Source organism: Phyllobates terribilis, unplaced genomic scaffold, assembly GCF_046119375.1.
Source record: "Phyllobates terribilis strain yellow unplaced genomic scaffold, ASM4611937v1 Scaffold_236__1_contigs__length_3049075, whole genome shotgun sequence".
Lineage (NCBI taxonomy): Eukaryota > Metazoa > Chordata > Amphibia > Anura > Dendrobatidae > Phyllobates > Phyllobates terribilis.
The window spans coordinates 965,222-991,274 of record NW_027362996.1 but is presented as its reverse complement, the minus strand read 5'-3'; the positions used below and the strand labels follow the sequence as shown (position 1 = coordinate 991,274).

At 44.9% G+C, this 26,053-nt stretch overlaps 19 non-coding genes across 19 annotated transcripts; all 19 read right to left on the bottom strand.

Annotated features, from left to right (window-relative positions):
* Positions 1–67: 67 nt before the first annotated feature.
* On the bottom strand, positions 68–258 carry LOC141217289 (U2 spliceosomal RNA). The gene has a single exon (XR_012286156.1). It is a non-coding gene; the product is annotated as a U2 spliceosomal RNA (small nuclear RNA).
* Positions 259–1,378: 1,120 nt separating this feature from the next.
* Positions 1,379–1,569, bottom strand: LOC141217288 (U2 spliceosomal RNA). The gene has a single exon (XR_012286155.1). It is a non-coding gene; the product is annotated as a U2 spliceosomal RNA (small nuclear RNA).
* Positions 1,570–2,685: 1,116 nt separating this feature from the next.
* Positions 2,686–2,876, bottom strand: LOC141217287 (U2 spliceosomal RNA). Its single transcript, XR_012286154.1, has one exon. It is a non-coding gene; the product is annotated as a U2 spliceosomal RNA (small nuclear RNA).
* A 1,120-nt stretch (positions 2,877–3,996) lies between these two features.
* LOC141216591 (U2 spliceosomal RNA) lies at positions 3,997–4,187 on the bottom strand. Its single transcript, XR_012285619.1, has one exon. It is a non-coding gene; the product is annotated as a U2 spliceosomal RNA (small nuclear RNA).
* A 1,118-nt stretch (positions 4,188–5,305) lies between these two features.
* LOC141216565 (U2 spliceosomal RNA) lies at positions 5,306–5,496 on the bottom strand. Its single transcript, XR_012285593.1, has one exon. It is a non-coding gene; the product is annotated as a U2 spliceosomal RNA (small nuclear RNA).
* A 1,120-nt stretch (positions 5,497–6,616) lies between these two features.
* Positions 6,617–6,807, bottom strand: LOC141215327 (U2 spliceosomal RNA). Its single transcript, XR_012284396.1, has one exon. It is a non-coding gene; the product is annotated as a U2 spliceosomal RNA (small nuclear RNA).
* A 1,120-nt stretch (positions 6,808–7,927) lies between these two features.
* On the bottom strand, positions 7,928–8,118 carry LOC141217286 (U2 spliceosomal RNA). The gene has a single exon (XR_012286153.1). It is a non-coding gene; the product is annotated as a U2 spliceosomal RNA (small nuclear RNA).
* A 1,122-nt stretch (positions 8,119–9,240) lies between these two features.
* On the bottom strand, positions 9,241–9,431 carry LOC141217284 (U2 spliceosomal RNA). Its single transcript, XR_012286151.1, has one exon. It is a non-coding gene; the product is annotated as a U2 spliceosomal RNA (small nuclear RNA).
* A 1,120-nt stretch (positions 9,432–10,551) lies between these two features.
* Positions 10,552–10,742, bottom strand: LOC141217282 (U2 spliceosomal RNA). The gene has a single exon (XR_012286150.1). It is a non-coding gene; the product is annotated as a U2 spliceosomal RNA (small nuclear RNA).
* A 1,120-nt stretch (positions 10,743–11,862) lies between these two features.
* On the bottom strand, positions 11,863–12,053 carry LOC141216303 (U2 spliceosomal RNA). The gene has a single exon (XR_012285341.1). It is a non-coding gene; the product is annotated as a U2 spliceosomal RNA (small nuclear RNA).
* A 1,123-nt stretch (positions 12,054–13,176) lies between these two features.
* LOC141216326 (U2 spliceosomal RNA) lies at positions 13,177–13,367 on the bottom strand. The gene has a single exon (XR_012285363.1). It is a non-coding gene; the product is annotated as a U2 spliceosomal RNA (small nuclear RNA).
* Positions 13,368–14,494: 1,127 nt separating this feature from the next.
* LOC141217281 (U2 spliceosomal RNA) lies at positions 14,495–14,685 on the bottom strand. The gene has a single exon (XR_012286149.1). It is a non-coding gene; the product is annotated as a U2 spliceosomal RNA (small nuclear RNA).
* Positions 14,686–15,805: 1,120 nt separating this feature from the next.
* On the bottom strand, positions 15,806–15,996 carry LOC141217280 (U2 spliceosomal RNA). Its single transcript, XR_012286148.1, has one exon. It is a non-coding gene; the product is annotated as a U2 spliceosomal RNA (small nuclear RNA).
* Positions 15,997–17,123: 1,127 nt separating this feature from the next.
* On the bottom strand, positions 17,124–17,314 carry LOC141217279 (U2 spliceosomal RNA). The gene has a single exon (XR_012286147.1). It is a non-coding gene; the product is annotated as a U2 spliceosomal RNA (small nuclear RNA).
* A 1,120-nt stretch (positions 17,315–18,434) lies between these two features.
* Positions 18,435–18,625, bottom strand: LOC141217277 (U2 spliceosomal RNA). The gene has a single exon (XR_012286145.1). It is a non-coding gene; the product is annotated as a U2 spliceosomal RNA (small nuclear RNA).
* A 1,122-nt stretch (positions 18,626–19,747) lies between these two features.
* Positions 19,748–19,938, bottom strand: LOC141217276 (U2 spliceosomal RNA). Its single transcript, XR_012286144.1, has one exon. It is a non-coding gene; the product is annotated as a U2 spliceosomal RNA (small nuclear RNA).
* A 1,119-nt stretch (positions 19,939–21,057) lies between these two features.
* On the bottom strand, positions 21,058–21,248 carry LOC141217275 (U2 spliceosomal RNA). The gene has a single exon (XR_012286143.1). It is a non-coding gene; the product is annotated as a U2 spliceosomal RNA (small nuclear RNA).
* A 1,120-nt stretch (positions 21,249–22,368) lies between these two features.
* Positions 22,369–22,559, bottom strand: LOC141216826 (U2 spliceosomal RNA). Its single transcript, XR_012285823.1, has one exon. It is a non-coding gene; the product is annotated as a U2 spliceosomal RNA (small nuclear RNA).
* A 1,121-nt stretch (positions 22,560–23,680) lies between these two features.
* On the bottom strand, positions 23,681–23,871 carry LOC141217274 (U2 spliceosomal RNA). Its single transcript, XR_012286142.1, has one exon. It is a non-coding gene; the product is annotated as a U2 spliceosomal RNA (small nuclear RNA).
* Positions 23,872–26,053: the final 2,182 nt, after the last annotated feature.

Below are 26,053 nucleotides of genomic sequence, written 5' to 3'. Positions count from 1 at the left end.
ACAAACAAGCAAAATGAACAAAAAGCATTGAATTCAAATCTTTCTGATTTTAGAAACTGCATTAAAGAAGGGGTGCACCGGTCCTGGAGATACTGCAATACCAGGTCAATGCGTGGAGTGGACAGAGCAAGCTCTTTTTCCATCTCCCTGTTCTAAAAATCCATTTAATATATGGTCCCCAGATAGGGGACGTATCAGATATTAAACTGATAAGAACAGATACTACACTTGATCTTAGCCAAAAGGCCGAGAAGCGATAACCAGAATTGGTTTCCGACTACGGTGCCACCCAAGGATTCTGAAAAGTCCATTTGTGGAGATGGCCACCTGGACTCCCGTTAAGAAGACATGCTGTCAACCTCTAGATCCCTCACATGCCTGCACTTTTCGGCTTGCTGCTGCTGCAATCCACGCGTTTTAGATCTGCATAACTCCACCTCTTTTAGCACAGTACCCTCAACCCCCGGCTGTTCCCACCCGCCTCAACACCGTTGGAAGGGAGGAGAACCAATTAAGGCGGGGGGGGGGTGGAACGAGCAGCTGTCTACCCTTAGCAGGAGGGTTGCTGATTAATTACCTCTCCTGCTGCTGCTGCTGCTGGCTGTCCAGCAGCAGACTGAAGGTGACTGCTGCTGTGCGCAGGTATATAAAGGCTCAGAGCCTATTATGACACGCGCAGCCAGCGTTCCATTGCCACATTCCGTCTACTGCAGGCGGGATACCTGGATGGCTGAATGTCACTGAGAAGCTCACAGAGACCGCCATAAGCAACAGTTTAAAAGAATGCCACAGACTAATCAACCAAACTTTTTGGGTTGGTTTCTCTTTTATAGTCTGCAGGCATTAAATGAAAGAAGTCAGTGTTCCAGCAGAGGGAGACAACGTTTCAGAAAAGGCATTGTAGCAAACCAAAAAAGAAATTTTAAGCGCAGCAGAGTAACCAGCTCACATACCTGTTAGCTCAGGTGAGTTTAAAAGTCTGCTGTTGATAACAAGGGCATTTGCTAAATAGATGGTGTGTGTGCAACAATATACTGAAAGGTCAATTATATTGTGCAGCTTATCTCACCACCTGTAGTTATTTAGGTGAAAGCTCCAAAATGCTTGCCTAATATGTCTGTTTATCCAAAAGGAAGTATAGAGGGAGAGCTAGATAGATAGCATTGCATTACATTACATTACATGGCAATGCAATGCACAGTTGCTGAAGTTGAACCAAAATGAGCTTGTCATCTGGCTTCTGCAACTTTTAACATGAAAAATCCAATGAGGAGAAGAAAAGCAAAGCCAAAGAGTCCATCCCAAAATCCGACAAACAAGCAAAATGAACAAAAAGCATTGAATTCAATTCTTTCTGATTTTAGAAACTGCATTAAAGAAGGGGTGCACCGGTCCTGGAGATACTGCAATACCAGGTCAATGCGTGGAGTGGACAGAGCAAGCTCTTTTTCCATCTCCCTGTTCTAAAAATCCATTTAATATATGGTCCCCAGATAGGGGACGTATCAGATATTAAACTGATAAGAACAGATACTACACTTGATCTTAGCCAAAAGGCCGAGAAGCGATAACCAGAATTGGTTTCCGACTACGGTGCCACCCAAGGATTCTGAAAAGTCCATTTGTGGAGATGGCCACCTGGACTCCCGTTAAGAAGACATGCTGTCAACCTCTAGATCCCTCACATGCCTGCACTTTTCGGCTTGCTGCTTCTGCAATCCACGCGTTTTAGATCTGCATAACTCCACCTCTTTTAGCACAGTACCCTCAACCCCCGGCTGTTCCCACCCGCCTCAACACCGTTGGAAGGGAGGAGAACCAATTAAGGCGGGGGGGGGTGGAACGAGCAGCTGTCTACCCTTAGCAGGAGGGTTGCTGATTAATTACCTCTCCTGCTGCTGCTGCTGGCTGTCCAGCAGCAGACTGAAGGTGGCTGCTGCTGTGCGCAGGTATATAAAGGCTCAGAGCCTATTATGACACGCGCAGCCAGCGTTCCATTGCCACATTCCGTCTACTGCAGGCGGGATACCTGGATGGCTGAATGTCACTGAGAAGCTCACAGAGACCGCCATAAGCAACAGTTTAAAAGAATGCCACAGACTAATCAACCAAACTTTTTGGGTTGGTTTATCTTTTATAGTCTGCAGGCATTAAATGAAAGAAGTCAGTGTTCCAGCAGAGGGAGACAACGTTTCAGAAAAGGCATTGTAGCAAACCAAAAAAGAAATTTTAAGCGCAGCAGAGTAACCAGCTCACATACCTGTTAGCTCAGGTGAGTTTAAAAGGCTGCTGTTGATAACAAGGGCATTTGCTAAATAGATGGTGTGTGTGCAACAATATACTGAAAGGTCAATTATATTGTGCAGCTTATCTCACCACCTGTAGTTATTTAGGTGAAAGCTCCAAAATGCTTGCCTAATATGTCTGTTTATCCAAAAGGAAGTATAGAGGGAGAGCTAGATAGATAGCATTGCATTACATTACATTACATGGCAATGCAATGCACAGTTGCTGAAGTTGAACCAAAATGAGCTTGTCATCTGGCTTCTGCAACTTTTAACATGAAAAATCCAATGAGGAGAAGAAAAGCAAAGCCAAAGAGTCCATCCCAAAATCCGACAAACAAGCAAAATGAACAAAAAGCATTGAATTCAATTCTTTCTGATTTTAGAAACTGCATTAAAGAAGGGGTGCACCGGTCCTGGAGATACTGCAATACCAGGTCAATGCGTGGAGTGGACAGAGCAAGCTCTTTTTCCATCTCCCTGTTCTAAAAATCCATTTAATATATGGTCCCCAGATAGGGGACGTATCAGATATTAAACTGATAAGAACAGATACTACACTTGATCTTAGCCAAAAGGCCGAGAAGCGATAACCAGAATTGGTTTCCGACTACGGTGCAACCCAAGGATTCTGAAAAGTCCATTTGTGGAGATGGCCACCTGGACTCCCGTTAAGAAGACATGCTGTCAACCTCTAGATCCCTCACATGCCTGCACTTTTCGGCTTGCTGCTGCTGCAATCCACGCGTTTTAGATCTGCATAACTCCACCTCTTTTAGCACAGTACCCTCAACCCCCGGCTGTTCCCACCCGCCTCAACACCGTTGGAAGGGAGGAGAACCAATTAAGGCGGGGGGGGGGTGGAACGAGCAGCTGTCTACCCTTAGCAGGAGGGTTGCTGATTAATTACCTCTCCTGCTGCTGCTGCTGCTGGCTGTCCAGCAGCAGACTGAAGGTGGCTGCTGCTGTGCGCAGGTATATAAAGGCTCAGAGCCTATTATGACATGCGCAGCCAGCGTTCCATTGCCACATTCCGTCTACTGCAGGCGGGATACCTGGATGGCTGAATGTCACTGAGAAGCTCACAGAGACCGCCATAAACAACAGTTTAAAAGAATGCCACAGACTAATCAACCAAACTTTTTGGGTTGGTTTCTCTTTTATAGTCTGCAGGCATTAAATGAAAGAAGTCAGTGTTCCAGCAGAGGGAGACAACGTTTCAGAAAAGGCATTGTAGCAAACCAAAAAAGAAATTTTAAGCGCAGCAGAGTAACCAGCTCACATACCTGTTAGCTCAGGTGAGTTTAAAAGGCTGCTGTTGATAACAAGGGCATTTGCTAAATAGATGGTGTGTGTGCAACAATATACTGAAAGGTCAATTATATTGTGCAGCTTATCTCACCACCTGTAGTTATTTAGGTGAAAGCTCCAAAATGCTTGCCTAATATGTCTGTTTATCCAAAAGGAAGTATAGAGGGAGAGCTAGATAGATAGCATTGCATTACATTACATTACATGGCAATGCAATGCACAGTTGCTGAAGTTGAACCAAAATGAGCTTGTCATCTGGCTTCTGCAACTTTTAACATGAAAAATCCAATGAGGAGAAGAAAAGCAAAGCCAAAGAGTCCATCCCAAAATCCGACAAACAAGCAAAATGAACAAAAAGCATTGAATTCAATTCTTTCTGATTTTAGAAACTGCATTAAAGAAGGGGTGCACCGGTCCTGGAGATACTGCAATACCAGGTCAATGCGTGGAGTGGACAGAGCAAGCTCTTTTTCCATCTCCCTGTTCTAAAAATCCATTTAATATATGGTACCCAGATAGGGGACGTATCAGATATTAAACTGATAAGAACAGATACTACACTTGATCTTAGCCAAAAGGCCGAGAAGCGATAACCAGAATTGGTTTCCGACTACGGTGCCACCCAAGGATTCTGAAAAGTCCATTTGTGGAGATGGCCACCTGGACTCCCGTTAAGAAGACATGCTGTCAACCTCTAGATCCCTCACATGCCTGCACTTTTCGGCTTGCTGCTGCTGCAATCCACGCGTTTTAGATCTGCATAACTCCACCTCTTTTAGCACAGTACCCTCAACCCCCGGTTGTTCCCACCCGCCTCAACACCGTTGGAAGGGAGGAGAACCAATTAAGGCGGGGGGGGTGGAACGAGCAGCTGTCTACCCTTAGCAGGAGGGTTGCTGATTAATTACCTCTCCTGCTGCTGCTGCTGCTGGCTGTCCAGCAGCAGACTGAAGGTGGCTGCTGCTGTGCGCAGGTATATAAAGGCTCAGAGCCTATTATGACACGCGCAGCCAGCGTTCCATTGCCACATTCCGTCTACTGCAGGCGGGATACCTGGATGGCTGAATGTCACTGAGAAGCTCACAGAGACCGCCATAAGCAACAGTTTAAAAGAATGCCACAGACTAATCAACCAAACTTTTTGGGTTGGTTTCTCTTTTATAGTCTGCAGGCATTAAATGAAAGAAGTCAGTGTTCCAGCAGAGGGAGACAACGTTTCAGAAAAGGCATTGTAGCAAACCAAAAAAGAAATTTTAAGCGCAGCAGAGTAACCAGCTCACATACCTGTTAGCTCAGGTGAGTTTAAAAGGCTGCTGTTGATAACAAGGGCATTTGCTAAATAGATGGTGTGTGTGCAACAATATACTGAAAGGTCAATTATATTGTGCAGCTTATCTCACCACCTGTAGTTATTTAGGTGAAAGCTCCAAAATGCTTGCCTAATATGTCTGTTTATCCAAAAGGAAGTATAGAGGGAGAGCTAGATAGATAGCATTGCATTACATTACATTACATGGCAATGCAATGCACAGTTGCTGAAGTTGAACCAAAATGAGCTTGTCATCTGGCTTCTGCAACTTTTAACATGAAAAATCCAATGAGGAGAAGAAAAGCAAAGCCAAAGAGTCCATCCCAAAATCCGACAAACAAGCAAAATGAACAAAAAGCATTGAATTCAATTCTTTCTGATTTTAGGAACTGCATTAAAGAAGGGGTGCACCGGTCGTGGAGATACTGCAATACCAGGTCAATGCGTGGAGTGGACAGAGCAAGCTCTTTTTCCATCTCCCTGTTCTAAAAATCCATTTAATATATGGTCCCCAGATAGGGGACGTATCAGATATTAAACTGATAAGAACAGATACTACACTTGATCTTAGCCAAAAGGCCGAGAAGCGATAACCAGAATTGGTTTCCGACTACGGTGCCACCCAAGGATTCTGAAAAGTCCATTTGTGGAGATGGCCACCTGGACTCCCGTTAAGAAGACATGCTGTCAACCTCTAGATCCCTCACATGCCTGCACTTTTCGGCTTGCTGCTGCTGCAATCCACGCGTTTTAGATCTGCATAACTCCACCTCTTTTAGCACAGTACCCTCAACCCCCGGCTGTTCCCACCCGCCTCAACACCGTTGGAAGGGAGGAGAACCAATTAAGGCGGGGGGGGGGTGGAACGAGCAGCTGTCTACCCTTAGCAGGAGGGTTGCTGATTAATTACCTCTCCTGCTGCTGCTGCTGCTGGCTGTCCAGCAGCAGACTGAAGGTGGCTGCTGCTGTGCGCAGGTATATAAAGGCTCAGAGCCTATTATGACACGCGCAGCCAGCGTTCCATTGCCACATTCCGTCTACTGCAGGCGGGATACCTGGATGGCTGAATGTCACTGAGAAGCTCACAGAGACCGCCATAAGCAACAGTTTAAAAGAATGCCACAGACTAATCAACCAAACTTTTTGGGTTGGTTTCTCTTTTATAGTCTGCAGGCATTAAATGAAAGAAGTCAGTGTTCCAGCAGAGGGAGACAACGTTTCAGAAAAGGCATTGTAGCAAACCAAAAAAGAAATTTTAAGCGCAGCAGAGTAACCAGCTCACATACCTGTTAGCTCAGGTGAGTTTAAAAGGCTGCTGTTGATAACAAGGGCATTTGCTAAATAGATGGTGTGTGTGCAACAATATACTGAAAGGTCAATTATATTGTGCAGCTTATCTCACCACCTGTAGTTATTTAGGTGAAAGCTCCAAAATGCTTGCCTAATATGTCTGTTTATCCAAAAGGAAGTATAGAGGGAGAGCTAGATAGATAGCATTGCATTACATTACATTACATGGCAATGCAATGCACAGTTGCTGAAGTTGAACCAAAATGAGCTTGTCATCTGGCTTCTGCAACTTTTAACATGAAAAATCCAATGAGGAGAAGAAAAGCAAAGCCAAAGAGTCCATCCCAAAATCCGACAAACAAGCAAAATGAACAAAAAGCATTGAATTCAATTCTTTCTGATTTTAGAAACTGCATTAAAGAAGGGGTGCACCGGTCCTGGAGATACTGCAATACCAGGTCAATGCGTGGAGTGGACAGAGCAAGCTCTTTTTCCATCTCCCTGTTCTAAAAATCCATTTAATATATTGTCCCCAGATAGGGGACGTATCAGATATTAAACTGATAAGAACAGATACTACACTTGATCTTAGCCAAAAGGCCGAGAAGCGATAACCAGAATTGGTTTCCGACTACGGTGCCACACAAGGATTCTGAAAAGTCCATTTGTGGAGATGGCCACCTGGACTCCCGTTAAGAAGACATGCTGTCAACCTCTAGATCCCTCACATGCCTGCACTTTTCGGCTTGCTGCTGCTGCAATCCACGCGTTTTAGATCTGCATAACTCCACCTCTTTTAGCACAGTACCCTCAACCCCCGGCTGTTCCCACCCGCCTCAACACCGTTGGAAGGGAGGAGAACCAATTAAGGCGGGGGGGGGGTGGAACGAGCAGCTGTCTACCCTTAGCAGGAGGGTTGCTGATTAATTACCTCTCCTGCTGCTGCTGCTGCTGGCTGTCCAGCAGCAGACTGAAGGTGGCTGCTGCTGTGCGCAGGTATATAAAGGCTCAGAGCCTATTATGACACGCGCAGCCAGCGTTCCATTGCCACATTCCGTCTACTGCAGGCGGGATACCTGGATGGCTGAATGTCACTGAGAAGCTCACAGAGACCGCCATAAGCAACAGTTTAAAAGAATGCCACAGACTAATCAACCAAACTTTTTGGGTTGGTTTCTCTTTTATAGTCTGCAGGCATTAAATGAAAGAAGTCAGTGTTCCAGCAGAGGGAGACAACGTTTCAGAAAAGGCATTGTAGCAAACCAAAAAAGAAATTTTAAGCGCAGCAGAGTAACCAGCTCCCATACCTGTTAGCTCAGGTGAGTTTAAAAGGCTGCTGTTGATAACAAGGGCATTTGCTAAATAGATGGTGTGTGTGCAACAATATACTGAAAGGTCAATTATATTGTGCAGCTTATCTCACCACCTGTAGTTATTTAGGTGAAAGCTCCAAAATGCTTGCCTAATATGTCTGTTTATCCAAAAGGAAGTATAGAGGGAGAGCTAGATAGATAGCATTGCATTACATTACATTACATGGCAATGCAATGCACAGTTGCTGAAGTTGAACCAAAATGAGCTTGTCATCTGGCTTCTGCAACTTTTAACATGAAAAATCCAATGAGGAGAAGAAAAGCAAAGCCAAAGAGTCCATCCCAAAATCCGACAAACAAGCAAAATGAACAAAAAGCATTGAATTCAATTCTTTCTGATTTTAGAAACTGCATTAAAGAAGGGGTGCACCGGTCCTGGAGATACTGCAATACCAGGTCAATGCGTGGAGTGGACAGAGCAAGCTCTTTTTCCATCTCCCTGTTCTAAAAATCCATTTAATATATGGTCCCCAGATAGGGGACGTATCAGATATTAAACTGATAAGAACAGATACTACACTTGATCTTAGCCAAAAGGCCGAGAAGCGATAACCAGAATTGGTTTCCGACTACGGTGCCACCCAAGGATTCTGAAAAGTCCATTTGTGGAGATGGCCACCTGGACTCCCGTTAAGAAGACATGCTGTCAACCTCTAGATCCCTCACATGCCTGCACTTTTCGGCTTGCTGCTGCTGCAATCCACGCGTTTTAGATCTGCATAACTCCACCTCTTTTAGCACAGTACCCTCAACCCCCGGCTGTTCCCACCCGCCTCAACACCGTTGGAAGGGAGGAGAACCAATTAAGGCGGGGGGGGGGGGTGGAACGAGCAGCTGTCTACCCTTAGCAGGAGGGTTGCTGATTAATTACCTCTCCTGCTGCTGCTGCTGCTGGCTGTCCAGCAGCAGACTGAAGGTGGCTGCTGCTGTGCGCAGGTATATAAAGGCTCAGAGCCTATTATGACACGCGCAGCCAGCGTTCCATTGCCACATTCCGTCTACTGCAGGCGGGATACCTGGATGGCTGAATGTCACTGAGAAGCTCACAGAGACCGCCATAAGCAACAGTTTAAAAGAATGCCACAGACTAATCAACCAAACTTTTTGGGTTGGTTTCTCTTTTATAGTCTGCAGGCATTAAATGAAAGAAGTCAGTGTTCCAGCAGAGGGAGACAACGTTTCAGAAAAGGCATTGTAGCAAACCAAAAAAGAAATTTTAAGCGCAGCAGAGTAACCAGCTCACATACCTGTTAGCTCAGGTGAGTTTAAAAGGCTGCTGTTGATAACAAGGGCATTTGCTAAATAGATGGTGTGTGTGCAACAATATACTGAAAGGTCAATTATATTGTGCAGCTTATCTCACCACCTGTAGTTATTTAGGTGAAAGCTCCAAAATGCTTGCCTAATATGTCTGTTTATCCAAAAGGAAGTATAGAGGGAGAGCTAGATAGATAGCATTGCATTACATTACATTACATGGCAATGCAATGCACAGTTGCTGAAGTTGAACCAAAATGAGCTTGTCATCTGGCTTCTGCAACTTTTAACATGAAAAATCCAATGAGGAGAAGAAAAGCAAAGCCAAAGAGTCCATCCCAAAATCCGACAAACAAGCAAAATGAACAAAAAGCATTGAATTCAATTCTTTCTGATTTTAGAAACTGCATTAAAGAAGGGGTGCACCGGTCCTGGAGATACTGCAATACCAGGTCAATGCGTGGAGTGGACAGAGCAAGCTCTTTTTCCATCTCCCTGTTCTAAAAATCCATTTAATATATGGTCCCCAGATAGGGGACGTATCAGATATTAAACTGATAAGAACAGATACTACACTTGATCTTAGCCAAAAGGCCGAGAAGCGATAACCAGAATTGGTTTCCGACTACGGTGCCACCCAAGGATTCTGAAAAGTCCATTTGTGGAGATGGCCACCTGGACTCCCGTTAAGAAGACATGCTGTCAACCTCTAGATCCCTCACATGCCTGCACTTTTCGGCTTGCTGCTGCTGCAATCCACGCGTTTTAGATCTGCATAACTCCACCTCTTTTAGCACAGTACCCTCAACCCCCGGCTGTTCCCACCCGCCTCAACACCGTTGGAAGGGAGGAGAACCAATTAAGGCGGGGGGGGGGTGGAACGAGCAGCTGTCTACCCTTAGCAGGAGGGTTGCTGATTAATTACCTCTCCTGCTGCTGCTGCTGCTGGCTGTCCAGCAGCAGACTGAAGGTGGCTGCTGCTGTGCGCAGGTATATAAAGGCTCAGAGCCTATTATGACACGCGCAGCCAGCGTTCCATTGCCACATTCCGTCTACTGCAGGCGGGATACCTGGATGGCTGAATGTCACTGAGAAGCTCACAGAGACCGCCATAAGCAACAGTTTAAAAGAATGCCACAGACTAATCAACCAAACTTTTTGGGTTGGTTTCTCTTTTATAGTCTGCAGGCATTAAATGAAAGAAGTCAGTGTTCCAGCAGAGGGAGACAACGTTTCAGAAAAGGCATTGTAGCAAACCAAAAAAGAAATTTTAAGCGCAGCAGAGTAACCAGCTCACATACCTGTTAGCTCAGGTGAGTTTAAAAGGCTGCTGTTGATAACAAGGGCATTTGCTAAATAGATGGTGTGTGTGCAACAATATACTGAAAGGTCAATTATATTGTGCAGCTTATCTCACCACCTGTAGTTATTTAGGTGAAAGCTCCAAAATGCTTGCCTAATATGTCTGTTTATCCAAAAGGAAGTATAGAGGGAGAGCTAGATAGATAGCATTGCATTACATTACATTACATGGCAATGCAATGCACAGTTGCTGAAGTTGAACCAAAATGAGCTTGTCATCTGGCTTCTGCAACTTTTAACATGAAAAATCCAATGAGGAGAAGAAAAGCAAAGCCAAAGAGTCCATCCCAAAATCCGACAAACAAGCAAAATGAACAAAAAGCATTGAATTCAATTCTTTCTGATTTTAGAAACTGCATTAAAGAAGGGGTGCACCGGTCCTGGAGATACTGCAATACCAGGTCAATGCGTGGAGTGGACAGAGCAAGCTCTTTTTCCATCTCCCTGTTCTAAAAATCCATTTAATATATGGTCCCCAGATAGGGGACGTATCAGATATTAAACTGATAAGAACAGATACTACACTTGATCTTAGCCAAAAGGCCGAGAAGCGATAACCAGAATTGGTTTCCGACTACGGTGCCACCCAAGGATTCTGAAAAGTCCATTTGTGGAGATGGCCACCTGGACTCCCGTTAAGAAGACATGCTGTCAACCTCTAGATCCCTCACATGCCTGCACTTTTCGGCTTGCTGCTGCTGCAATCCACGCGTTTTAGATCTGCATAACTCCACCTCTTTTAGCACAGTACCCTCAACCCCCGGCTGTTCCCACCCGCCTCAACACCGTTGGAAGGGAGGAGAACCAATTAAGGCGGGGGGGGGGTGGAACGAGCAGCTGTATACCCTTAGCAGGAGGGTTGCTGATTAATTACCTCTCCTGCTGCTGCTGCTGCTGGCTGTCCAGCAGCAGACTGAAGGTGGCTGCTGCTGTGCGCAGGTATATAAAGGCTCAGAGCCTATTATGACACGCGCAGCCAGCGTTCCATTGCCACATTCCGTCTACTGCAGGCGGGATACCTGGATGGCTGAATGTCACTGAGAAGCTCACAGAGACCGCCATAAGCAACAGTTTAAAAGAATGCCACAGACTAATCAACCAAACTTTTTGGGTTGGTTTCTCTTTTATAGTCTGCAGGCATTAAATGAAAGAAGTCAGTGTTCCAGCAGAGGGAGACAACGTTTCAGAAAAGGCATTGTAGCAAACCAAAAAAGAAATTTTAAGCGCAGCAGAGTAACCAGCTCACATACCTGTTAGCTCAGGTGAGTTTAAAAGGCTGCTGTTGATAACAAGGGCATATGCTAAATAGATGGTGTGTGTGCAACAATATACTGAAAGGTCAATTATATTGTGCAGCTTATCTCACCACCTGTAGTTATTTAGGTGAAAGCTCCAAAATGCTTGCCTAATATGTCTGTTTATCCAAAAGGAAGTATAGAGGGAGAGCTAGATAGATAGCATTGCATTACATTACATTACATGGCAATGCAATGCACAGTTGCTGAAGTTGAACCAAAATGAGCTTGTCATCTGGCTTCTGCAACTTTTAACATGAAAAATCCAATGAGGAGAAGAAAAGCAAAGCCAAAGAGTCCATCCCAAAATCCGACAAACAAGCAAAATGAACAAAAAGCATTGAATTCAATTCTTTCTGATTTTAGAAACTGCATTAAAGAAGGGATGCACCGCTCCTGGAGATACTGCAATACCAGGTCAATGCGTGGAGTGGACAGAGCAAGCTCTTTTTCCATCTCCCTGTTCTAAAAATCCATTTAATATATGGTCCCCAGATAGGGGACGTATCAGATATTAAACTGATAAGAACAGATACTACACTTGATCTTAGCCAAAAGGCCGAGAAGCGATAACCAGAATTGGTTTCCGACTACGGTGCCACCCAAGGATTCTGAAAAGTCCATTTGTGGAGATGGCCACCTGGACTCCCGTTAAGAAGACATGCTGTCAACCTCTAGATCCCTCACATGCCTGCACTTTTCGGCTTGCTGCTGCTGCAATCCACGCGTTTTAGATCTGCATAACTCCACCTCTTTTAGCACATTATCCTCAACCCCCGGCTGTTCCCACCCGCCTCAACACCGTTGGAAGGGAGGAGAACCAATTAAGGCGGGGGGGGGGGGGTGGAACGAGCAGCTGTCTACCCTTAGCAGGAGGGTTGCTGATTAATTACCTCTCCTGCTGCTGCTGCTGCTGGCTGTCCAGCAGCAGACTGAAGGTGGCTGCTGCTGTGCGCAGGTATATAAAGGCTCAGAGCCTATTATGACACGCGCAGCCAGCGTTCCATTGCCACATTCCGTCTACTGCAGGCGGGATACCTGGATGGCTGAATGTCACTGAGAAGCTCACAGAGACCGCCATAAGCAACAGTTTAAAAGAATGCCACAGACTAATCAACCAAACTTTTTGGGTTGGTTTCTCTTTTATAGTCTGCAGGCATTAAATGAAAGAAGTCAGTGTTCCAGCAGAGGGAGACAACGTTTCAGAAAAGGCATTGTAGCAAACCAAAAAAGAAATTTTAAGCGCAGCAGAGTAACCAGCTCACATACCTGTTAGCTCAGGTGAGTTTAAAAGGCTGCTGTTGATAACAAGGGCATTTGCTAAATAGATGGTGTGTGTGCAACAATATACTGAAAGGTCAATTATATTGTGCAGCTTATCTCACCACCTGTAGTTATTTAGGTGAAAGCTCCAAAATGCTTGCCTAATATGTCTGTTTATCCAAAAGGAAGTATAGAGGGAGAGCTAGATAGATAGCATTGCATTACATTACATTACATGGCAATGCAATGCACAGTTGCTGAAGTTGAACCAAAATGAGCTTGTCATCTGGCTTCTGCAACTTTTAACATGAAAAATCCAATGAGGAGAAGAAAAGCAAAGCCAAAGAGTCCATCCCAAAATCCGACAAACAAGCAAAATGAACAAAAAGCATTGAATTCAATTCTTTCTGATTTTAGAAACTGCATTAAAGGAGGGGTGCACCGGTCCTGGAGATACTGCAATACCAGGTCAATGCGTGGAGTGGACAGAGCAAGCTCTTTTTCCATCTCCCTGTTCTAAAAATCCATTTAATATATGGTCCCCAGATAGGGGACGTATCAGATATTAAACTGATAAGAACAGATACTACACTTGATCTTAGCCAAAAGGCCGAGAAGCGATAACCAGAATTGGTTTCCGACTACGGTGCCACCCAAGGATTCTGAAAAGTCCATTTGTGGAGATGGCCACCTGGACTCCCGTTAAGAAGACATGCTGTCAACCTCTAGATCCCTCACATGCCTGCACTTTTCGGCTTGCTGCTGCTGCAATCCACGCGTTTTAGATCTGCATAACTCCACCTCTTTTAGCACAGTACCCTCAACCCCCGGCTGTTCCCACCCGCATCAACACCGTTGGAAGGGAGGAGAACCAATTAAGGCGGGGGGGGGGGGGGGGGTGGAACGAGCAGCTGTCTACCCTTAGCAGGAGGGTTGCTGATCAATTACCTCTCCTGCTGCTGCTGCTGCTGGCTGTCCAGCAGCAGACTGAAGGTGGCTGCTGCTGTGCGCAGGTATATAAAGGCTCAGAGCCTATTATGACACGCGCAGCCAGCGTTCCATTGCCACATTCCGTCTACTGCAGGCGGGATACCTGGATGGCTGAATGTCACTGAGAAGCTCACAGAGACCGCCATAAGCAACAGTTTAAAAGAATGCCACAGACTAATCAACCAAACTTTTTGGGTTGGTTTCTCTTTTATAGTCTGCAGGCATTAAATGAAAGAAGTCAGTGTTCCAGCAGAGGGAGACAACGTTTCAGAAAAGGCATTGTAGCAAACCAAAAAAGAAATTTTAAGCGCAGCAGAGTAACCAGCTCACATACCTGTTAGCTCAGGTGAGTTTAAAAGGCTGCTGTTGATAACAAGGGCATTTGCTAAATAGATGGTGTGTGTGCAACAATATACTGAAAGGTCAATTATATTGTGCAGCTTATCTCACCACCTGTAGTTATTTAGGTGAAAGCTCCAAAATGCTTGCCTAATATGTCTGTTTATCCAAAAGGAAGTATAGAGGGAGAGCTAGATAGATAGCATTGCATTACATTACATTACATGGCAATGCAATGCACAGTTGCTGAAGTTGAACCAAAATGAGCTTGTCATCTGGCTTCTGCAACTTTTAACATGAAAAATCCAATGAGGAGAAGAAAAGCAAAGCCAAAGAGTCCATCCCAAAATCCGACAAAAAAGCAAAATGAACAAAAAGCATTGAATTCAATTCTTTCTGATTTTAGAAACTGCATTAAAGAAGGGGTGCACCGGTCCTGGAGATACTGCAATACCAGGTCAATGCGTGGAGTGGACAGAGCAAGCTCTTTTTCCATCTCCCTGTTCTAAAAATCCATTTAATATATGGTCCCCAGATAGGGGACGTATCAGATATTAAACTGATAAGAACAGATACTACACTTGATCTTAGCCAAAAGGCCGAGAAGCGATAACCAGAATTGGTTTCCGACTACGGTGCCACCCAAGGATTCTGAAAAGTCCATTTGTGGAGATGGCCACCTGGACTCCCGTTAAGAAGACATGCTGTCAACCTCTAGATCCCTCACATGCCTGCACTTTTCGGCTTGCTGCTGCTGCAATCCACGCGTTTTAGATCTGCATAACTCCACCTCTTTTAGCACAGTACCCTCAACCCCCGGCTGTTCCCACCCGCATCAACACCGTTGGAAGGGAGGAGAACCAATTAAGGCGGGGGGGGGGTGGAACGAGCAGCTGTCTACCCTTAGCAGGAGGGTTGCTGATTAATTACCTCTCCTGCTGCTGCTGCTGCTGGCTGTCCAGCAGCAGACTGAAGGTGGCTGCTGCTGTGCGCAGGTATATAAAGGCTCAGAGCCTATTATGACACGCGCAGCCAGCGTTCCATTGCCACATTCCGTCTACTGCAGGCGGGATACCTGGATGGCTGAATGTCACTGAGAAGCTCACAGAGACCGCCATAAGCAACAGTTTAAAAGATTGCCACAGACTAATCAACCAAACTTTTTGGGTTGGTTTCTCTTTTATAGTCTGCAGGCATTAAATGAAAGAAGTCAGTGTTCCAGCAGAGGGAGACAACGTTTCAGAAAAGGCATTGTAGCAAACCAAAAAAGAAATTTTAAGCGCAGCAGAGTAACCAGCTCACATACCTGTTAGCTCAGGTGAGTTTAAAAGGCTGCTGTTGATAACAAGGGCATTTGCTAAATAGATGGTGTGTGTGCAACAATATACTGAAAGGTCAATTATATTGTGCAGCTTATCTCACCACCTGTAGTTATTTAGGTGAAAGCTCCAAAATGCTTGCCTAATATGTTTGTTTATCCAAAAGGAAGTATAGAGGGAGAGCTAGATAGATAGCATTGCATTACATTACATTACATGGCAATGCAATGCACAGTTGCTGAAGTTGAACCAAAATGAGCTTGTCATCTGGCTTCTGCAACTTTTAACATGAAAAATCCAATGAGGAGAAGAAAAGCAAAGCCAAAGAGTCCATCCCATAATCCGACAAAAAAGCAAAATGAACAAAAAGCATTGAATTCAATTCTTTCTGATTTTAGAAACTGCATTAAAGAAGGGGTGCACCGGTCCTGGAGATACTGCAATACCAGGTCAATGCGTGGAGTGGACAGAGCAAGCTCTTTTTCCATCTCCCTGTTCTAAAAATCCATTTAATATATGGTCCCCAGATAGGGGACGTATCAGATATTAAACTGATAAGAACAGATACTACACTTGATCTTAGCCAAAAGGCCGAGAAGCGATAACCAGAATTGGTTTCCGACTACGGTGCCACCCAAGGATTCTGAAAAGTCCATTTGTGGAGATGGCCACCTGGACTCCCGTTAAGAAGACATGCTGTCAACCTCTAGATCCCTCACATGCCTGCACTTTTCGGCTTGCTGCTGCTGCAATCCACGCGTTTTAGATCTGCATAACTCCACCTCTTTTAGCACAGTACCCTCAACCCCCGGCTGTTCCCACCCGCCTCAACACCGTTGGAAGGGAGGAGAACCAATTAAGGCGGGGGGGGGGGGGGGGGTGGAACGAGCAGCTGTCTACCCTTAGCAGGAGGGTTGCTGATTAATTACCTCTCCTGCTGCTGCTGCTGCTGGCTGTCCAGCAGCAGACTGAAGGTGGCTGCTGCTGTGCGCAGGTATATAAAGGCTCAGAGCCTATTATGACACGCGCAGCCAGCGTTCCATTGCCACATTCCGTCTACTGCAGGCGGGATACCTGGATGGCTGAATGTCACTGAGAAGCTCACAGAGACCGCCATAAGCAACAGTTTAAAAGAATGCCACAGACTAATCAACCAAACTTTTTGGGTTGGTTTCTCTTTTATAGTCTGCAGGCATTAAATGAAAGAAGTCAGTGTTCCAGCAGAGGGAGACAACGTTTCAGAAAAGGCATTGTAGCAAACCAAAAAAGAAATTTTAAGCGCAGCAGAGTAACCAGCTCACATACCTGTTAGCTCAGGTGAGTTTAAAAGGCTGCTGTTGATAACAAGGGCATTTGCTAAATAGATGGTGTGTGTGCAACAATATACTGAAAGGTCAATTATATTGTGCAGCTTATCTCACCACCTGTAGTTATTTAGGTGAAAGCTCCAAAATGCTTGCCTAATATGTCTGTTTATCCAAAAGGAAGTATAGAGGGAGAGCTAGATAGATAGCATTGCATTACATTACATTACATGGCAATGCAATGCACAGTTGCTGAAGTTGAACCAAAATGAGCTTGTCATCTGGCTTCTGCAACTTTTAACATGAAAAATCCAATGAGGAGAAGAAAAGCAAAGCCAAAGAGTCCATCCCAAAATCCGACAAACAAGCAAAATGAACAAAAAGCATTGAATTCAATTCTTTCTGATTTTAGAAACTGCATTAAAGAAGGGGTGCACCGGTCCTGGAGATACTGCAATACCAGGTCAATGCGTGGAGTGGACAGAGCAAGCTCTTTTTCCATCTCCCTGTTCTAAAAATCCATTTAATATATGGTCCCCAGATAGGGGACGTATCAGATATTAAACTGATAAGAACAGATACTACACTTGATCTTAGCCAAAAGGCCGAGAAGCGATAACCAGAATTGGTTTCCGATTACGGTGCCACCCAAGGATTCTGAAAAGTCCATTTGTGGAGATGGCCACCTGGACTCCCGTTAAGAAGACATGCTGTCAACCTCTAGATCCCTCACATGCCTGCACTTTTCGGCTTGCTGCTGCTGCAATCCACGCGTTTTAGATCTGCATAACTCCACCTCTTTTAGCACAGTACCCTCAACCCCCGGCTGTTCCCACCCGCATCAACACCGTTGGAAGGGAGGAGAACCAATTAAGGCGGGGGGGGGGTGGAACGAGCAGCTGTCTACCCTTAGCAGGAGGGTTGCTGATTAATTACCTCTCCTGCTGCTGCTGCTGCTGGCTGTCCAGCAGCAGACTGAAGGTGGCTGCTGCTGTGCGCAGGTATATAAAGGCTCAGAGCCTATTATGACACGCGCAGCCAGCGTTCCATTGCCACATTCCGTCTACTGCAGGCGGGATACCTGGATGGCTGAATGTCACTGAGAAGCTCACAGAGACCGCCATAAGCAACAGTTTAAAAGAATGCCACAGACTAATCAACCAAACTTTTTGGGTTGGTTTCTCTTTTATAGTCTGCAGGCATTAAATGAAAGAAGTCAGTGTTCCAGCAGAGGGAGACAACGTTTCAGAAAAGGCATTGTAGCAAACCAAAAAAGAAATTTTAAGCGCAGCAGAGTAACCAGCTCACATACCTGTTAGCTCAGGTGAGTTTAAAAGGCTGCTGTTGATAACAAGGGCATTTGCTAAATAGATGGTGTGTGTGCAACAATATACTGAAAGGTCAATTATATTGTGCAGCTTATCTCACCACCTGTAGTTATTTAGGTGAAAGCTCCAAAATGCTTGCCTAATATGTCTGTTTATCCAAAAGGAAGTATAGAGGGAGAGCTAGATAGATAGCATTGCATTACATTACATTACATGGCAATGCAATGCACAGTTGCTGAAGTTGAACCAAAATGAGCTTGTCATCTGGCTTCTGCAACTTTTAACATGAAAAATCCAATGAGGAGAAGAAAAGCAAAGCCAAAGAGTCCATCCCAAAATCCGACAAACAAGCAAAATGAACAAAAAGCATTGAATTCAAATATTTCTGATTTTAGAAACTGCATTAAAGAAGGGGTGCACCGGTCCTGGAGATACTGCAATACCAGGTCAATGCGTGGAGTGGACAGAGCAAGCTCTTTTTCCATCTCCCTGTTCTAAAAATCCATTTAATATATGGTCCCCAGATAGGGGACGTATCAGATATTAAACTGATAAGAACAGATACTACACTTGATCTTAGCCAAAAGGCCGAGAAGCGATAACCAGAATTGGTTTCCGACTACGGTGCCACCCAAGGATTCTGAAAAGTCCATTTGTGGAGATGGCCACCTGGACTCCCGTTAAGAAGACATGCTGTCAACCTCTAGATCCCTCACATGCCTGCACTTTTCGGCTTGCTGCTGCTGCAATCCACGCGTTTTAGATCTGCATAACTCCACCTCTTTTAGCACAGTACCCTCAACCCCCGGCTGTTCCCACCCGCCTCAACACCGTTGGAAGGGAGGAGAACCAATTAAGGCGGGGGGGGGGGGTGGAACGAGCAGCTGTCTACCCTTAGCAGGAGGGTTGCTGATTAATTACCTCTCCTGCTGCTGCTGCTGCTGGCTGTCCAGCAGCAGACTGAAGGTGGCTGCTGCTGTGCGCAGGTATATAAAGGCTCAGAGCCTATTATGACACGCGCAGCCAGCGTTCCATTGCCACATTCCGTCTACTGCAGGCGGGATACCTGGATGGCTGAATGTCACTGAGAAGCTCACAGAGACCGCCATAAGCAACAGTTTAAAAGAATGCCACAGACTAATCAACCAAACTTTTTGGGTTGGTTTCTCTTTTATAGTCTGCAGGCATTAAATGAAAGAAGTCAGTGTTCCAGCAGAGGGAGACAACGTTTCAGAAAAGGCATTGTAGCAAACCAAAAAAGAAATTTTAAGCGCAGCAGAGTAACCAGCTCACATACCTGTTAGCTCAGGTGAGTTTAAAAGTCTGCTGTTGATAACAAGGGCATTTGCTAAATAGATGGTGTGTGTGCAACAATATACTGAAAGGTCAATTATATTGTGCAGCTTATCTCACCACCTGTAGTTATTTAGGTGAAAGCTCCAAAATGCTTGCCTCATATGTCTGTTTATCCAAAAGGAAGTATAGAGGGAGAGCTAGATAGATAGCATTGCATTACATTACATTACATGGCAATGCAATGCACAGTTGCTGAAGTTGAACCAAAATGAGCTTGTCATCTGACTTCTGCAACTTTTAACATGAAAAATCCAATGAGGAGAAGAAAAGCAAAGCCAAAGAGTCCATCCCAAAATCCGACAAACAAGCAAAATGAACAAAAAGCATTGAATTCAATTCTTTCTGATTTTAGAAACTGCATTAAAGAAGGGGTGCACCGGTCCTGGAGATACTGCAATACCAGGTCAATGCGTGGAGTGGACAGAGCAAGCTCTTTTTCCATCTCCCTGTTCTAAAAATCCATTTAATATATGGTCCCCAGATAGGGGACGTATCAGATATTAAACTGATAAGAACAGATACTACACTTGATCTTAGCCAAAAGGCCGAGAAGCGATAACCAGAATTGGTTTCCGACTACGGTGCCACCCAAGGATTCTGAAAAGTCCATTTGTGGAGATGGCCACCTGGACTCCCGTTAAGAAGACATGCTGTCAACCTCTAGATCCCTCACATGCCTGCACTTTTCGGCTTGCTGCTTCTGCAATCCACGCGTTTTAGATCTGCATAACTCCACCTCTTTTAGCACAGTACCCTCAACCCCCGGCTGTTCCCACCCGCCTCAACACCGTTGGAAGGGAGGAGAACCAATTAAGGCGGGGGGGGGTGGAACGAGCAGCTGTCTACCCTTAGCAGGAGGGTTGCTGATTAATTACCTCTCCTGCTGCTGCTGCTGCTGGCTGTCCAGCAGCAGACTGAAGGTGGCTGCTGCTGTGCGCAGGTATATAAAGGCTCAGAGCCTATTATGACACGCGCAGCCAGCGTTCCATTGCCACATTCCGTCTACTGCAGGCGGGATACCTGGATGGCTGAATGTCACTGAGAAGCTCACAGAGACCGCCATAAGCAACAGTTTAAAAGAATGCCACAGACTAATCAACCAAACTTTTTGGGTTGGTTTATCTTTTATAGTCTGCAGGCATTAAATGAAAGAAGTCAGTGTTCCAGCAGAGGGAGACAACGTTTCAGAAAAGGCATTGTAGCAAACCAAAAAAGAAATTTTAAGCGCAGCAGAGTAACCAGCTCACATACCTGTTAGCTCAGGTGAGTTTAAAAGGCTGCTGTTGATAACAAGGGCATTTGCTAAATAGATGGTGTGTGTGCAACAATATACTGAAAGGTCAATTATATTGTGCAGCTTATCTCACCACCTGTAGTTATTTAGGTGAAAGCTCCAAAATGCTTGCCTAATATGTCTGTTTATCCAAAAGGAAGTATAGAGGGAGAGCTAGATAGATAGCATTGCATTACATTACATTACATGGCAATGCAATGCACAGTTGCTGAAGTTGAACCAAAATGAGCTTGTCATCTGGCTTCTGCAACTTTTAACATGAAAAATCCAATGAGGAGAAGAAAAGCAAAGCCAAAGAGTCCATCCCAAAATCCGACAAACAAGCAAAATGAACAAAAAGCATTGAATTCAATTCTTTCTGATTTTAGAAACTGCATTAAAGAAGGGGTGCACCGGTCCTGGAGATACTGCAATACCAGGTCAATGCGTGGAGTGGACAGAGCAAGCTCTTTTTCCATCTCCCTGTTCTAAAAATCCATTTAATATATGGTCCCCAGATAGGGGACGTATCAGATATTAAACTGATAAGAACAGATACTACACTTGATCTTAGCCAAAAGGCCGAGAAGCGATAACCAGAATTGGTTTCCGACTACGGTGCAACCCAAGGATTCTGAAAAGTCCATTTGTGGAGATGGCCACCTGGACTCCCGTTAAGAAGACATGCTGTCAACCTCTAGATCCCTCACATGCCTGCACTTTTCGGCTTGCTGCTGCTGCAATCCACGCGTTTTAGATCTGCATAACTCCACCTCTTTTAGCACAGTACCCTCAACCCCCGGCTGTTCCCACCCGCCTCAACACCGTTGGAAGGGAGGAGAACCAATTAAGGCGGGGGGGGGGTGGAACGAGCAGCTGTCTACCCTTAGCAGGAGGGTTGCTGATTAATTACCTCTCCTGCTGCTGCTGCTGCTGGCTGTCCAGCAGCAGACTGAAGGTGGCTGCTGCTGTGCGCAGGTATATAAAGGCTCAGAGCCTATTATGACATGCGCAGCCAGCGTTCCATTGCCACATTCCGTCTACTGCAGGCGGGATACCTGGATGGCTGAATGTCACTGAGAAGCTCACAGAGACCGCCATAAACAACAGTTTAAAAGAATGCCACAGACTAATCAACCAAACTTTTTGGGTTGGTTTCTCTTTTATAGTCTGCAGGCATTAAATGAAAGAAGTCAGTGTTCCAGCAGAGGGAGACAACGTTTCAGAAAAGGCATTGTAGCAAACCAAAAAAGAAATTTTAAGCGCAGCAGAGTAACCAGCTCACATACCTGTTAGCTCAGGTGAGTTTAAAAGGCTGCTGTTGATAACAAGGGCATTTGCTAAATAGATGGTGTGTGTGCAACAATATACTGAAAGGTCAATTATATTGTGCAGCTTATCTCACCACCTGTAGTTATTTAGGTGAAAGCTCCAAAATGCTTGCCTAATATGTCTGTTTATCCAAAAGGAAGTATAGAGGGAGAGCTAGATAGATAGCATTGCATTACATTACATTACATGGCAATGCAATGCACAGTTGCTGAAGTTGAACCAAAATGAGCTTGTCATCTGGCTTCTGCAACTTTTAACATGAAAAATCCAATGAGGAGAAGAAAAGCAAAGCCAAAGAGTCCATCCCAAAATCCGACAAACAAGCAAAATGAACAAAAAGCATTGAATTCAATTCTTTCTGATTTTAGAAACTGCATTAAAGAAGGGGTGCACTGGTCCTGGAGATACTGCAATACCAGGTCAATGCGTGGAGTGGACAGAGCAAGCTCTTTTTCCATCTCCCTGTTCTAAAAATCCATTTAATATATGGTCCCCATATAGGGGACGTATCAGATATTAAACTGATAAGAACAGATACTACACTTGATCTTAGCCAAAAGGCCGAGAAGCGATAACCAGAATTGGTTTCCGACTACGGTGCCACCCAAGGATTCTGAAAAGTCCATTTGTGGAGATGGCCACCTGGACTCCCGTTAAGAAGACATGCTGTCAACCTCTAGATCCCTCACATGCCTGCACTTTTCGGCTTGCTGCTGCTGCAATCCACGCGTTTTAGATCTGCATAACTCCACCTCTTTTAGCACAGTACCCTCAACCCCCGGCTGTTCCCACCCGCCTCAACACCGTTGGAAGGGAGGAGAACCAATTAAGGCGGGGGGGGGGGTGGAACGAGCAGCTGTCTACCCTTAGCAGGAGGGTTGCTGATTAATTACCTCTCCTGCTGCTGCTGCTGCTGGCTGTCCAGCAGCAGACTGAAGGTGGCTGCTGCTGTGCGCAGGTATATAAAGGCTCAGAGCCTATTATGACACGCGCAGCCAGCGTTCCATTGCCACATTCCGTCTACTGCAGGCGGGATACCTGGATGGCTGAATGTCACTGAGAAGCTCACAGAGTCCGCCATAAGCAACAGTTTAAAAGAATGCCACAGACTAATCAACCAAACTTTTTGGGTTGGTTTCTCTTTTATAGTCTGCAGGCATTAAATGAAAGAAGTCAGTGTTCCAGCAGAGGGAGACAACGTTTCAGAAAAGGCATTGTAGCAAACCAAAAAAGAAATTTTAAGCGCAGCAGAGTAACCAGCTCACATACCTGTTAGCTCAGGTGAGTTTAAAAGGCTGCTGTTGATAACAAGGGCATTTGCTAAATAGATGGTGTGTGTGCAACAATATACTGAAAGGTCAATTATATTGTGCAGCTTATCTCACCACCTGTAGTTATTTAGGTGAAAGCTCCAAAATGCTTGCCTAATATGTCTGTTTATCCAAAAGGAAGTATAGAGGGAGAGCTAGATAGATAGCATTGCATTACATTACATTACATGGCAATGCAATGCACAGTTGCTGAAGTTGAACCAAAATGAGCTTGTCATCTGGCTTCTGCAACTTTTAACATGAAAAATCCAATGAGGAGAAGAAAAGCAAAGCCAAAGAGTCCATCCCAAAATCCGACAAACAAGCAAAATGAACAAAAAGCATTGAATTCAATTCTTTCTGATTTTAGAAACTGCATTAAAGAAGGGGTGCACCGGTCCTGGAGATACTGCAATACCAGGTCAATGCGTGGAGTGGACAGAGCAAGCTCTTTTTCCATCTCCCTGTTCTAAAAATCCATTTAATATATGGTCCCCAGATAGGGGACGTATCAGATATTAAACTGATAAGAACAGATACTACACTTGATCTTAGCCAAAAGGCCGAGAAGCGATAACCAGAATTGGTTTCCGACTACGGTGCCACCCAAGGATTCTGAAAAGTCCATTTGTGGAGATGGCCACCTGGACTCCCGTTAAGAAGACATGCTGTCAACCTCTAGATCCCTCACATGCCTGCACTTTTCGGCTTGCTGCTGCTGCAATCCACGCGTTTTAGATCTGCATAACTCCACCTCTTTTAGCACAGTACCCTCAACCCCCGGCTGTTCCCACCCGCCTCAACACCGTTGGAAGGGAGGAGAACCAATTAAGGCGGGGGGGGGTGGAACGAGCAGCTGTCTACCCTTAGCAGGAGGGTTGCTGATTAATTACCTCTCCTGCTGCTGCTGCTGCTGGCTGTCCAGCAGCAGACTGAAGGTGGCTGCTGCTGTGCGCAGGTATATAAAGGCTCAGAGCCTATTATGACACGCGCAGCCAGCGTTCCATTGCCACATTCCGTCTACTGCAGGCGGGATACCTGGATGGCTGAATGTCACTGAGAAGCTCACAGAGACCGCCATAAGCAACAGTTTAAAAGAATGCCACAGACTAATCAACCAAACTTTTTGGGTTGGTTTCTCTTTTATAGTCTGCAGGCATTAAATGAAAGAAGTCAGTGTTCCAGCAGAGGGAGACAACGTTTCAGAAAAGGCATTGTAGCAAACCAAAAAAGAAATTTTAAGCGCAGCAGAGTAACCAGCTCACATACCTGTTAGCTCAGGTGAGTTTAACCCCTTAAGCCCCGCGGGTGGTTTGCACGTTAATGACCGGGCCAATTTTTACAATTCTGACCACTGTCACTTTATGAGGTAATTACTCTCGAACGCTTCAACGGATCCCCCTGATTCTGAGATTGTTTTTTCGTGACATATTGTACTTCATGATTGTGGAAAAATTTCTTCGATATCACTTGCGTTTATTTGTGAAAAAAACGGAAATTTGGCGAAAATTTTGAAAATTTTGCAATTTTCAAAATTTGAATTTTTAAGCCCTGAAATCAGAGCGATATGTCACACAAAAGAGTTAATAAATAACATTTCCCACATGTCTACTTTACATCAGCACAATTTTGGAACCAAAATTTTTTTTTGTTAGGGAGCTATAAGGGTTAAAAGTTGACCAGCGATTTCTCATTTTTCCAACAAAATTTACAAAACCATTTTTTTAGGGACCACATCACATTTGAAGTCACTTTGAGAGGTCTTTATGACAGAAAATACCCAAAAGTGACACCATTCTAAAAACTGCACCCCTCAAGGTGCTCAAAACCACATTCAAGAACTTTATTAACCCTTCAGGTGCTTCACAGGAATTTTTTGAATGTGGAAGAAAAAAATGAACATTTAACTTTTTTCACAAAAATGTTAATTTAGACCCAATTTTTTTTATTTTCACAGGGGTAACAAGAAAAAATGGACCCCAAAATTTGTTGTGCAATTTCCCCTGGGCACGCAGATACCCAATATTTGGGGAAAAAATACTGTTTGGGCGCACGGCAGGGCTCGGAAGGGAAGGAGCGCTATTTGACTTTTTGATTGTAAAATTTGCTTGAATAATTAGCGGACGCCATGTTGTGTTTGGAGAGCCCATGTGTGCCCAAACTTTGGAGCTCCCCCACAAGTGACCCCATTTTGGAAACTAGACCCCCCAAGGCACCTATCTAGATGCATAGTGAGCACTTGGAACCCCCAGGTGCTTCACAAATTGATTCGTAACAATGAAAAAGTGAAAAAAAAAACACTTTTTCATTTTTATGAATCAATTTGTGAAGCACCTGAGTGTTCCAAGTGCTCACAATGCATCTAGATAGGTGCCTTGGGGGGTCTAGTTTCCAAAATGGGGTCACTTGTGGGGGAGCTCCAATGTTTGGGCACACAGCGGCTCTCCAAACGCAACATGGTGTCGCTAACAATTTGAGCCGATTTTCCGTTAAATTTGTTAGAGGACACCATGTTGCATTTAGAGAGTCCCTGTGTGCCCAAACATTGGAGCTCCCCCACAAGTGACCCCATTTTGGAAACTAGACCCCCCAAGGCACCTATCTAGATGCATAGTGAGCACTTGGAACCCCCAGGTGCTTCACAAATTGATTCGTAACAATGAAAAAGTGAAAAAAAAAACACTTTTTCATTTGTATGAATCAATTTGTGAAGCACCTGAGGGTTCCAAGTGCTCACTATGCATCTAGATAGGTGCC